Source organism: Anneissia japonica, unplaced genomic scaffold (genome assembly GCF_011630105.1).
Source record: "Anneissia japonica isolate Jap-2015-1 unplaced genomic scaffold, ASM1163010v1 scaffold18_len179048_cov169, whole genome shotgun sequence".
In the NCBI taxonomy this organism is placed as follows: domain Eukaryota; kingdom Metazoa; phylum Echinodermata; class Crinoidea; order Comatulida; family Comatulidae; genus Anneissia; species Anneissia japonica.
In genome coordinates, this window is record NW_022683677.1 from 106,484 (window position 1) to 118,107 (window position 11,624).

The 11,624-nt window shown below is 35.2% G+C and overlaps 1 non-coding gene across 1 annotated transcript; it reads left to right on the top strand.

The window, feature by feature from the left end:
- Positions 1 to 7,127: 7,127 nt before the first annotated feature.
- Trnaa-ugc lies at positions 7,128 to 7,200 on the top strand. The gene has a single exon. It is a non-coding gene; the product is annotated as a tRNA-Ala (tRNA).
- Positions 7,201 to 11,624: the final 4,424 nt, after the last annotated feature.

Consider the following 11,624-nt stretch of genomic DNA (forward strand, 5'->3'; position numbering starts at 1 on the left):
AAAGGTGGCAAATAGATTTATCTTTATTGAGAATTTTATAGTCAGTTTTAAGTTGGCGGGTAAGAGAACTTATATTGGGATGGTAGTCGAAGACGAGAGGAATGCGGTTATTAGTAATATCTTTGGGTTTATAATATAGAAGGGATTGTCGGGGACGGGTTGAGGCTGTAGAAATAGCTGATAGTATTAGTTTAAGGGGATAATCATTATTAAGAAAATGGCTAGTACGTATGCCAATTTGTTTGTCATAATCATCCGAAGATGAGCAAATTCGTTTAATTCGTAGACACTGACTATAGACAATAGATTTTTTAAGGCTTAAAGGGTGGGAGTTGTGAAAGTTCAGAAATTCATGGTTATCAGTAGGTTTAGTGTATAAAGAGGATGTGATTATGTTGTTAGTAGAGATGCCTACAAGAACGTCTAAAAATGGAATTTTGGAAGGCGAAGTTTCAAAAGTAAATTTAATGTTAGAATGGAAGTTGTTAGCATGTGATTTGAAAGCATTAAGGGTATCTTCACCGTGGGGCCAAATGAAGAAAATATCATCAATATAGCGAGCGTAGTGAAGGGGTTTAAGGTGAAAGGATGAAATAATAGCCGTCTCAATCTCGTGCATAAAAACATTAGCATAGCTAGGAGCCATTTTCGCGCCCATACCTGTCCCCTTAATTTGAAGATAGTGACTGTTGTTAAAAGTGAAATGGTTATGCGTAAGAATGAATTTAGTAATGGCAATGATATCATTAATATGTTCGGCTAGCACACATTGTTTAGAGAGGAAATTACTAAGTGCTTGAATACATTCTTCATGAGGGATGTTAGTATAGAGCGAAGTGACGTCCATAGTGACTAGGATAGATTGGTTAGGTATATTAGTTATATTATCAAGGATTCTAAGAAAGTGCGTAGTGTCTTGTATGTAGCTAGAGATATTAGGGAGTAAGGGGTTGATAATGGAATCAACAAGGCCAGACAGATTTTCAGTGAGGGTACCTATGCAGGAAACGATCGGTCTACCAGGGGGAATGATATTGAGCTGTTTGGATAAATTAAAAATTTCAATAGGCTTAAGTGCGCTGACATTGTAGTTAGTATTAGACAGTGATTTTAATTTATTATCAATAAGTTTAGGCAGTTTGTGGATTTTCGGGAGGGTATAAAACAAGCCAGGCTTGGGATTAGATGGGATAAGATTAACAATATCAGATTGATTATAAAATTCTAATTCATTGATAACAACACTGAGGAAGAACACAGGAGTGTTTGAAATATTTGTGAATTAATAAATTATATTGCTTCTAATATGTCTACAACTCATAGCTGTTTTATATTGCTGTCTTTCTATATTTTTTATTTATCGAAGCAAACGTATTGACAAAAAACAGGGTCTGAAACCAGAACATGTCGCAAGACAACTAAAGTTTACTACCCGATCGTCCATATTACACCAAAAAAAAAAAAAAAAAAGTAACCACCCGGTCTCCAAATAAACGCCTCCTTAAGACCCCTCCTCAACAATAAACGCCCGAGGTGTTTATTTGGATAAATACAGTATAAATAAATCTTATAAGTTAATCTGCGAGTGTGAAAAATACATGTAACTTTCGTTGATAAACTATGTTTGATACGATTTACAACATCATGTTCCTACATTTTAATAATGTATTATTTTCTATGGTTATAATAAGAACCGCGTCCCAACTGCATTTTGACTCCACATCATGAAACGTTTGTGTATTTGATACCACACTGAAAGTTAATAATAAATAAATAATAATTTATTAATTTATATTGCGCAGATTCCATTAAAATATGTTCAAATGCGCATCACAATAAAATAGACAAGGACATAAATTTACAAAAAGAGTTTAAAACAATCACGACACTTTTAAATGATGTTCATATCAGGCGTGTAGACCTATGCCTGAGTTTTAATTAGACTTAGCCATCGCTATGTTCAAGGAAACAAACATGTTTCAGCAGGGTCTACTGCCATCATCAGTGTGGAGACTGTAATCAGTAGATGCAAGTCGAACCATATCGAAAGAACGACCATGAATAAATATAAGGACAAGAACCAATAAGAAAACGAAGTTAAATTAACATGGTAGAGTTATTTGTTGAGTGTTTGTTAAAGACATAGGCAAATTTATGGGAAGCTGAACTTCAACATCAAAAAAGTCGAATTTTATTTTATCACAAAAATTGAACATGACAATTCAAACTTGCAAGAAACATTACACGCAGGTTGAAATTCACATTAATCAGATCGGCAACAAGACAGAAAGTATATGTCGGGGAGACAGAGCAAATTTAGACTTGGTGTAACAATCATAATAAATCGATTCGGGACAATTTTAGGTTTCCTAGTTGCACAACATTTTAATCTTTCTAACCAACCAACTCAGAGCGATATTAAATTTGTATTAATTGCTTCAGGTTTCAAGTCTCGAACTGATAGATTTTGCGATGAACTTCAATGGATTTTTAAATTAAACACTCATAAAATTGGTATTAACAAAGGTCTAGGCTTCATAAGTGGTCATTCTTTCACTAAGGATATTGATAGGCCTATGGTATTGCCACTGAAATAGTATTAAATTTACATTGTATTCACTCTGATATTTATTACCGATTTTGATTATTTCACTGTTGTTTGTCATTGGTCATTTTACCGCCAACATTTTAAAGTGTTACCGACAGTTTATTGGTTTATTGCAGGGCTTCTCAACTATATCGCAATAGGGTGCCAAAATTTCATTGATTGAAGTGCCAGTGCAGGAGGTATGGCGCGTAGTGGCGCCACCATCATCCGTGCGCCGCAGGTGCATGATCCGGGGAGGGTTGGGATGCCCTCCTCCGAAATTATAAGTTTTATTAAATATAAGCAGCTAGACTCTTATACAGGGTATCTTGACTTAAAACAGTAACCCTTGTGTTTGGTAATGACAAGATGTGATAAATCACGTAATCATCAGTAATACAGTATCCGCAATATCCATGTGAAAGTTTGTACAAACGCCTACGTTTCCCGGACTCCGTTCAGACTTGAGTAATGATGGTCTATGATATAAATAGAATGAGGAACTACACAGAGCCGGAACTACACATAGTCCGGGAGCCAGGGGTCATTTATTTGCATAAAATGACCACTGTTTAGTTGGTATTTTGGAAAGGTAACCCCATGGGGGTCTTGGAACTGCCCGTCTGACAAGGCATTTCTGCTGGTATAACGGGTCAGGGGGCAATTTCTAATTCAATTTTACTATGAATTAATAATAAGAATGTAAAACATGTGTAATATACCAAATACAATTCCACATTATATGAAAGCTTATAAAATTGTCCATCGACTGAATACCAAACTTGTTTTGTAGCTTCTTGTTTTAGGTAGGTTTTTGGGGTAAAAACACAAAAGTTTGTCATTTTTGTCAAAATTTTATATTTTTTTGTTTCCATATTATTTTCGAAAATAATAATACTAAATGAACAGATATTTTAACCATTCTCTCTTAGAATTTGACCAATTATATGATCGTGGCATTAAAACAAACACGGAAGACTGAAACTATATACTTGCCGAGTATAATCAATTTTATTTTCTACCACTCGAAAATAACAAAAATATCAAATAATTTGCAAAAAAATCAATATAGGTGGTATCATCATCAAAGCCAATAAATGATCTATCGAAAAGCCATTAGACCATTAGGTATACTTTAATGATATTTTTTGAGGCAAAACATGATTTTCAGTGATTTTTTTTTTGTTAAAAATTGTATAGGCCTATTTATTGGTTTAGGCTATGCATCTTAACATTTGAAGTGGAACATCATTTTCACCATTATGCCTGTCAACTCCCGGTGGAGCAAAGGCCACAGACAACCTCCTTCCATTCACTTCTGTTCTGAGCAAGTCTGTTATGTCCAATCTTTCACCTCCTCTTCCCATGTCCTCCGCCAGGTTTATCTTGGCCTTCCCCCCTTTCGTTTTCCTTGAGGGTTCCATTTTAGTGCTCTTCTAGTGATGTTTGTAGACTCCTTTCTTAGAGTATGCGGTATCTAAGTCCATTTTCTTTTCATTAGTTGATTTATGGGTGCCATCTGACTGGTTCGTTCCCACAGTTCCTGATTACTAATTCTGTTCGGCCATCAAATTCCCAGAATCCTCCGTAAACACTTATTGATAAAGGCTTGAATTTTCCTGTTGAATTCTGCCGTTAATTTCCATATTTCTGCTCCATAAAGCAGCACTGACTTTACATTTGAGTTGAAAATTCTGATCTTCGTTACTGTAGTTATTACTCCTGACTTCCAAACTCTCTTAAGCAGTTTGAAAGCTGTCGTCGCCTTTCCAATTCGGATTTTTATGTCTTTTTCTGTCCCTCCTAATGTATCAACAATGCTGCCTAAATACGTAAATGATGTCACGTCCTCTATCTCCCCACTACTTAGTGAGATGCTCGTGAGATGCTCGTGCTATTTATCCTCATTAACTTTGTCTTGCCTGCATTGACGTGCAGTCACATTTTGTTTGCTTTCTCTTCCAGTTGTGAAGTTTTCTCTTGCATCTGCTTATGGATGTGTGATAATAATGCCAAGTCATCTGCAAAATCTAGATCTTCCAGTTGTTCCAACAAAGTCCATTGTATTCCATTCCTCCTCCCCAGTTGTTTCCCTCATTATCCAATCAATCGCCATCAAGAAAAGAAATGAAGAGAGCAAACAGCCTTGTCTAACTCCTGTTTTAACTTCAAATTTAGGTGAACTCCACCTCCATGTAACACCTGACACTGCATTCCTGTGTATGTGTTCTTGATGAACCTAATATTTTTATCCGGAATTGTATAATGTTTCATGAGGCACTATAGTGATTTCCTGTCAATACTATCAAAAGCCTTCTCAAAGTCAATGAAATTTATGTAGAGTGGGCTATTCCATAAGATAAGATAAGATAAGATAAGATAACTTTATTGTTCCACAAGGGAAATTCTTCTGCTCGTCATCACATACAGTATTATATTAAAAAATGTAAAACAAATATAAAAACATACAAACAGTCACTATAGAAAATATAACAATATACAAGTAAAATACAATGACTACCATCGATAAAATAATAGAATTACAATTATGATTATTTTTTATTATTCTTATTCTTATTATTATTATTATTATTATTATTATTATTATTATCATCATTATCGTAATTAATACAGTTAAAATTAATATTGATATTATTATATTGATAATGAATTATCTTCTAAACCTCTTGTTGAACTGGGTGATGCCGGAGGGGATAAATGACTTCGCATAACGGTTTGTTTTTGCTCTGAGTAGCCTCATTCTACCACTTGGATTAAGTTGGTTAATAATAGCATAATGGAGTGGATGAGAGGTATCTAACTCAATACGATGGAAGGTTTTCTGAAGATGTTCTAGATACTCCTCACTAATGGAGGGCAACTGTAGACCAATCATTTTACAAGCCTGACGAATGAAAGTGTCAATACGTCCTTTATCCACTCCGGCAGCATTACCAGCCCAACAAGCAAGGCAATATGTCCAAACCATTCGACTGACTGTGATGATAATTCTCAGAGTGGCAATTTGGTCTGTACATGATCTATCTTTCCTGAAGCCCGCCTGTTTGTCTCTTAAAATCTTATCCACTGCTGCCTTTATTCTATCCAAAATTATTTTGTTGAGTACCTTTCCAGGAATGGAAAGCAACATTATTCCTCTGTAATGTTTACAATGACTTAAGTCTCCTTTCTTGGGTAGCTTGACTATGTATCCCTCCTTCCAATCTTGTGGAATGACCTCTTCTTCCCAAATTCGTGTGAAAAGTGGATGAAGCATATCTACAGATGTTTGTAAATCTGCCTTTAGTGCTTCTGCTGGTATCCCATCTGGCGCTGCAGACCTCCAATTTTTCAGCAACAAAATGGCTTCCCAAATTTCCTCTCTGGTTGGAGGATCCAATGTGATTTGAAGCAATTCCTCTGCCCGCGATGCTTCTCTTGGTACTCCTGCTGATACCTTGCTTTGGATGCCCTTGTTTTAGCATTATTTAGATGATTCTTGATTTGCTTCCGTTCATCCATCTTTCTGATTGTGTTCTGTGTAATCCATTGTTTGTTTTGCTTTTTCTGCCTCCCCAGCTTTCCCTCACATGTCTTGTTCAATGTCTCTTTGAGATATCCCCATTGACCATCTATTGTTTCCTCTGTGGCCAGGTCCTGTAAAGCCTGGAACCTATTTCTGATTGATATTTGGTACTGTTCCTGCCATTCATTTCCTTTCAGTTTATTTACATCATACTTCACACGTGGGTTGCTCTTTTGATTCCTCTTTAGCTTGAGCTTTAGTTTCCCCACAATCAAATAGTGGTCTGATCCTGCATCCGCCCCTCTACGCATTCTCACATCCAGAAGCGACACAAAAATATGGTCAATTTGATTATTTGTCCTTTGATCAGGTGAAACCCATGTTGTTTTGTTAAGTTCTTTGTGTGGAAAAACAGTTCCTCCAATAACAAGGTTGTTATCAGCACAAAAATCTACAAAGAGATAACCATTTTCATTTATTTTTCCTACTCCATAACTGCCCATAATAGTAGAGTATCCTGAGTTTTATCTTGTCCCACCTTAGCGTTCATATCTCCCATCAGAATGACTAGTTCCCTCTCTGACCTATCCTGTATTATGTTTTGCAGCAGTCCATAATAATCATCCTTTGCATCTACATCTGCTTCATTTGTGGGTGCATAACACATACTGATTTTGAGCGAAATTCTACAAGTTCTGAATGTAGCTACCATGATCCTTGAGCTAACTGGTTTCCATCCTGTAAGTGCATGAGCTGCTTGCCTTGAAAGCATAATTGCTACCCCTTCTGTGTGTTGAGCATCTTCCCCATCATGTCCTGAATAAATATCATTTATTTATTTATTTATTTTTATTTTATTTGATTTATTTATATTTACTTCCTTTAATATCATATATAATATACGACAGTATTTCTAGCCGTATTGCCAGATTTATCTGGCCGTACGCCCTCTTGAGGCGTAGCATTGTGTAATACAATGTTCCCGACGGTTATTTGGACCTGTTCAACCATGAAGCCTTTGTGGTCTAGTAGTTATGACGCTCGCTTTGCCAGAGAGAGGTCGCAGGTTCGAATCCCGTCGGAGGCATTTTATTACACAATGACTTTTATAGGACTTTATTCGTTGAAAAGCTACACTACCCTCCCATGGCAAAAGGGCATAACTGACAATTTGCTGTTTTGGAGATATTAAGCAAAACGTGTAATTTATTTAACCCTAAAATGTGTTTTAGTATTTGATTTCATGGTTAATGTATTCAAATAGACAAATAATGTCTCTTCCAGTGTAGCACACATTTTTTCTATAAATATTGATGTTTGCGCTCAAAATGTCAGTTATGCCCTTTTGCCGTGGGTTTTCTGATTCAAGACATATTGACAAACTTTGGCAAAAGGATATAAGTACTCAGTTTAGTTCCTTTCAACGCAATTTTGAGTCAGATTATTCAAAAATAACATTCAATATATAATTTCATATGTTAGCCATGTATAAACTATAAAATAAATGTACAATAATAAAAAAGAAACGCATTAAATAATAAATACTAAAATTACAAACGATTAAAAACCCATGTATAGGCTAACCAAGTATGCAAACAAGAAAATGAATTAACATTAGTATGCTATTATGTATCAACAAAGCCTTTTTGGCTCAATGTGCTAGATCGAGGACCCTGTGGGTAGGGGGGCCTTATACACCTAGGGCTGGGGCCCCGTACAAGAGCGCATAGGCGTTACGTCACTGCGTGAAGGATGCATGCGTATGCGTATATAAAATAGAACTGCTGTTTAGTTAGAATGCGCGTGTTTCTATGTGTACGTTAAACAAGAATTACAATTATTTTTTAAATTTTATCAAAGATACTAGAAATACAAGATAGAGTTCTCCACACAAAAAAAGTGTTCCACAGTGTTTCACCGAAATGCATGGTGGGAATACGAAAAATGGGACGCCCCTACAGCTGGATCTAAAAAAATTTGTGCCAAACTTTCGTTACCAAGTCGTCGCGTATTTTATTATCAATTCTTACTTAGCAACAGAAGGGCGCCCTGTACGTTGGGCACGAAGTATAGGAAACTTCCATGGTTAAAAAGAAGGGCGCCGCCTACGTTGGGCACGACTTCCGCCTCATTTTTACAATGCGAGAACTCTATCTTGTATTTCTAGTATCTTTGATTTTATTTACAAAGTAAAATAATAAATTTATATTTTAAGTCATGTACTTACAATATAAATTAGGCCTATTATTATTATTATTATTATTATTATTATTATTATTATTATTATTATTATTATTATTATTATTATTATTATTATTATTATTATTATCAATTCTTCTCTATGACCCAAATTCAAGTAATAATGAAATGATTACGAATATTATTGTTTTTTTATATTCTAATAAAATATTTAGAAAATGTATTATATATATAAATTGAGATGGAAAAGTAAGTTGTTGTTTGCTTTGTAAACACACTTGATTCGAGTAAACTGTGCATTTATACCTTTTTGTCATGCCATTTGCTATAAATAAATGTTGTAGTTGTGCCTCTTTGCCATAGTTATTTGCTAAATAATCGTTTTAGTTGCCCCTCTTTGTCACTGTTATTTCTAGTTAAAATGTGAATTGTTATTCTGCCATGGTTAATTATTTTTATTAAACAGTTACTATTTTCCTATAGTTTATTTCCATAGTATTAAACTGTTGTCATTCAAAGTAAGGCAAGATTATATAGCATAAATTAACTAGGCTTATCATGTTTGCCTAACATTAACTAGACATATGCTACTGTCAAGAATCATAATATTTAACCAATTTCTATTTACAAATTGTGAGTACACAAACAGTAAGAATAATAAAAATAATACAACTTAACAGGCAACCTTCATTGTAACCAGGGAGAAAGCTCTCTTCTGATTGGTTGGCTGTTGAAAGAACGTCACGCTTTCAGCGTATCACATCCTATCTTTGCAGTTATGCCCTTTTGCCTTGGGAATTTACTGAAAATTGTGTATTTATGCCCTTTTGCCATGCCCCTATCTAGCCCGGGGGACACTTTTTTACAATTTTTTTTGTGTCAACATGTGTAACATGATGTACTGACCCCACTAGGCTATATAACTCATTTTCGCCAAAAAATGTCAGTTATGCCCTTTTGCCATGTTTGGGGGGGGGGGGGCAGTACAGGGTAGCCTACGATGTTCCATCATGTCCTTATTTAAACACTGTATATGTACCTTTGATGATTTATATTATATTTATTTAACAGTGTTTACGGCTTACTCCCTTCAATATCATATATATGTAATATACGACAGTATTTCTAGCCGTATTGCCAGATTTATCTGGCCGTACGCCCTCTTGAGGCGTAGCATTGTGTAATATAATGTTCCCGACGCGACGGTCATTTGGACCTGTTCAACCAGTGGCGTAGAAAAATATTTTTCATTTGGGGGGGGGGGGGATGATTGGCGTCGTAACAGGCGCGGGGGCAGGGGGCAAGGGGAAACTGCCCCTCCCCTGACGGTTTTTACCGGGCTGACCAAGCCGTCGTACCGGGCTGGGTAATAAGAGAAAAGAAAGAGGGGAGGTTGAGGGAAAGAGAAAGAAGAGGAAAAGAAAAGGAAAGAAAAAGAGTAGAGAAAAATAAAGACAATAATAAAAAGGAAGATATCATAATGACCAGACTCACAACACCCTGCAACTCCTTCTCCACTTCAAAAACTGTCATAACTCCTTTGATCTATGATGCCCGATGGCGTAACCACTCGGGAACAAAGTGAAAATATCTATCTTTGAAAAATCTTCCCCACCCCTTTATAAATGCCCTTTCGTCCCCTGACCTAAAAACCTCAAATTTCGCGCGCATTTCTTGTTAACATGGCCCAATTTCCTCTAAAAATTGCACATTTTAGGGAGTTTTGATCAATTCCAAAGAAATTAACATTAAAAACACCGGGGGACAAGGGGAAAATATCCATCTTTGGAAAATCTTTCTAGACCCCTTGACAAATGCATCCTCTGAAAGTGCCTAAAATTCTCAAATTCTTTGCGCGCATTTCTTGTTACGGTAAGCCAATTTCCTCTATAAATTGCACATTTTAGGGAGTTTTCATCAATTCCGACGAAATTAGAATTAAAAACAGAAAAATATTTTGCGCGCTTGGCACGCATTTTTTAGAGCTTTTTTAGTTTTATCCTATTAAGTTATTTAAATACATAATAGTCCCAAACTCAAGAAGGACAAATTTAAGATAGATCATTTTAACCTAAAAGAAGGCCGGGCCTCAATGTGTATAGATGGTGAAAGAATATGTTTATGATAAATAAAACCATGACGAAAATGCTTATATTTAGTTTCAAACACACATGTGTGGCCTATATTATAAATAAGATAAGCCCTATGTCGTATTGTTTTCTATATGGGGAGTGGAGTGGGGTGGGTATGGTAAATTACTAACCAGGAAATGTGGATTGTATGTTATTATTATTATTATTGTTATTATTATTATTATTATTATTATTATTATTATTATTATTATTATTATTATTATTATTATGTTGTAATGATGTTGTTTGCACTGTTCTTTTTATTAAAGAGGGTTCTGAATATCAGTTAACCTACTGGGCTAATCTAGAAGGGTTACCCTCTTTAAAAATAAAAATAAAAAATGAAAAATAAAAAAATAAATACCTGTTACGCGCCTGGTGTTAGCGCCAATATGTGCCCTTGTGCGGACAGGAGATGTGCCCCCTCTGAAGCTGGAAACCTTGTTTTTGCAAAATAAATTGATGCAATTTGCTATTATAGGCCTAATCAATAAATTCCTCATCAACCGATATAACCTTAAACANNNNCAACCGATATAACCTTAAACATTCTTGGAATTGACATAACATTACTGATGTCGTACACACCCTTCAGTGTGAAATATGGCTCTCTTTGCAAGCACATCTAACATCTAAGGAAAGAAGAGCTTAGATTGGTACCAGATAAAATAATTTAGTTATCAACATTAAATACATTATGCTAATTTTCATCTTTGTAAGCGCATAATACAGCGCAAATTATTTCTGTGACAGTCTTTTGAAGTGTGTAAAGCTCCATTTTATCCCATACATTGTTTTAATATTTTGCTAGGGGTGTTTATTGCTGTCTCTTATACACATCTAGATGTGTATAAGAGACAGATATATATATAAAGGCATGAGAAAAAGCCTCTTTGCGTTTGCGTAAACGTGTTGTCAGTCGAGTCTCTCAAAAGAACCTAGAAGATAAAACACACACAACATCAAATATCCTGCTCAAAATGGTCATCATTTTACTCCCCTAGCTCAAAGAAAATTAACCTATGTCTATGTTAAAAATATTATCTAATCACTAGTAATAAGCTCATGTATGTATATAATTAATATCTTTTATTTTTACTTATTCCTGTTCTATAGTAATGTAAGTAATGCTTGAGGGCGTTGTTCTAAATCTAAAAATAACTATGATCCAATCATAAAA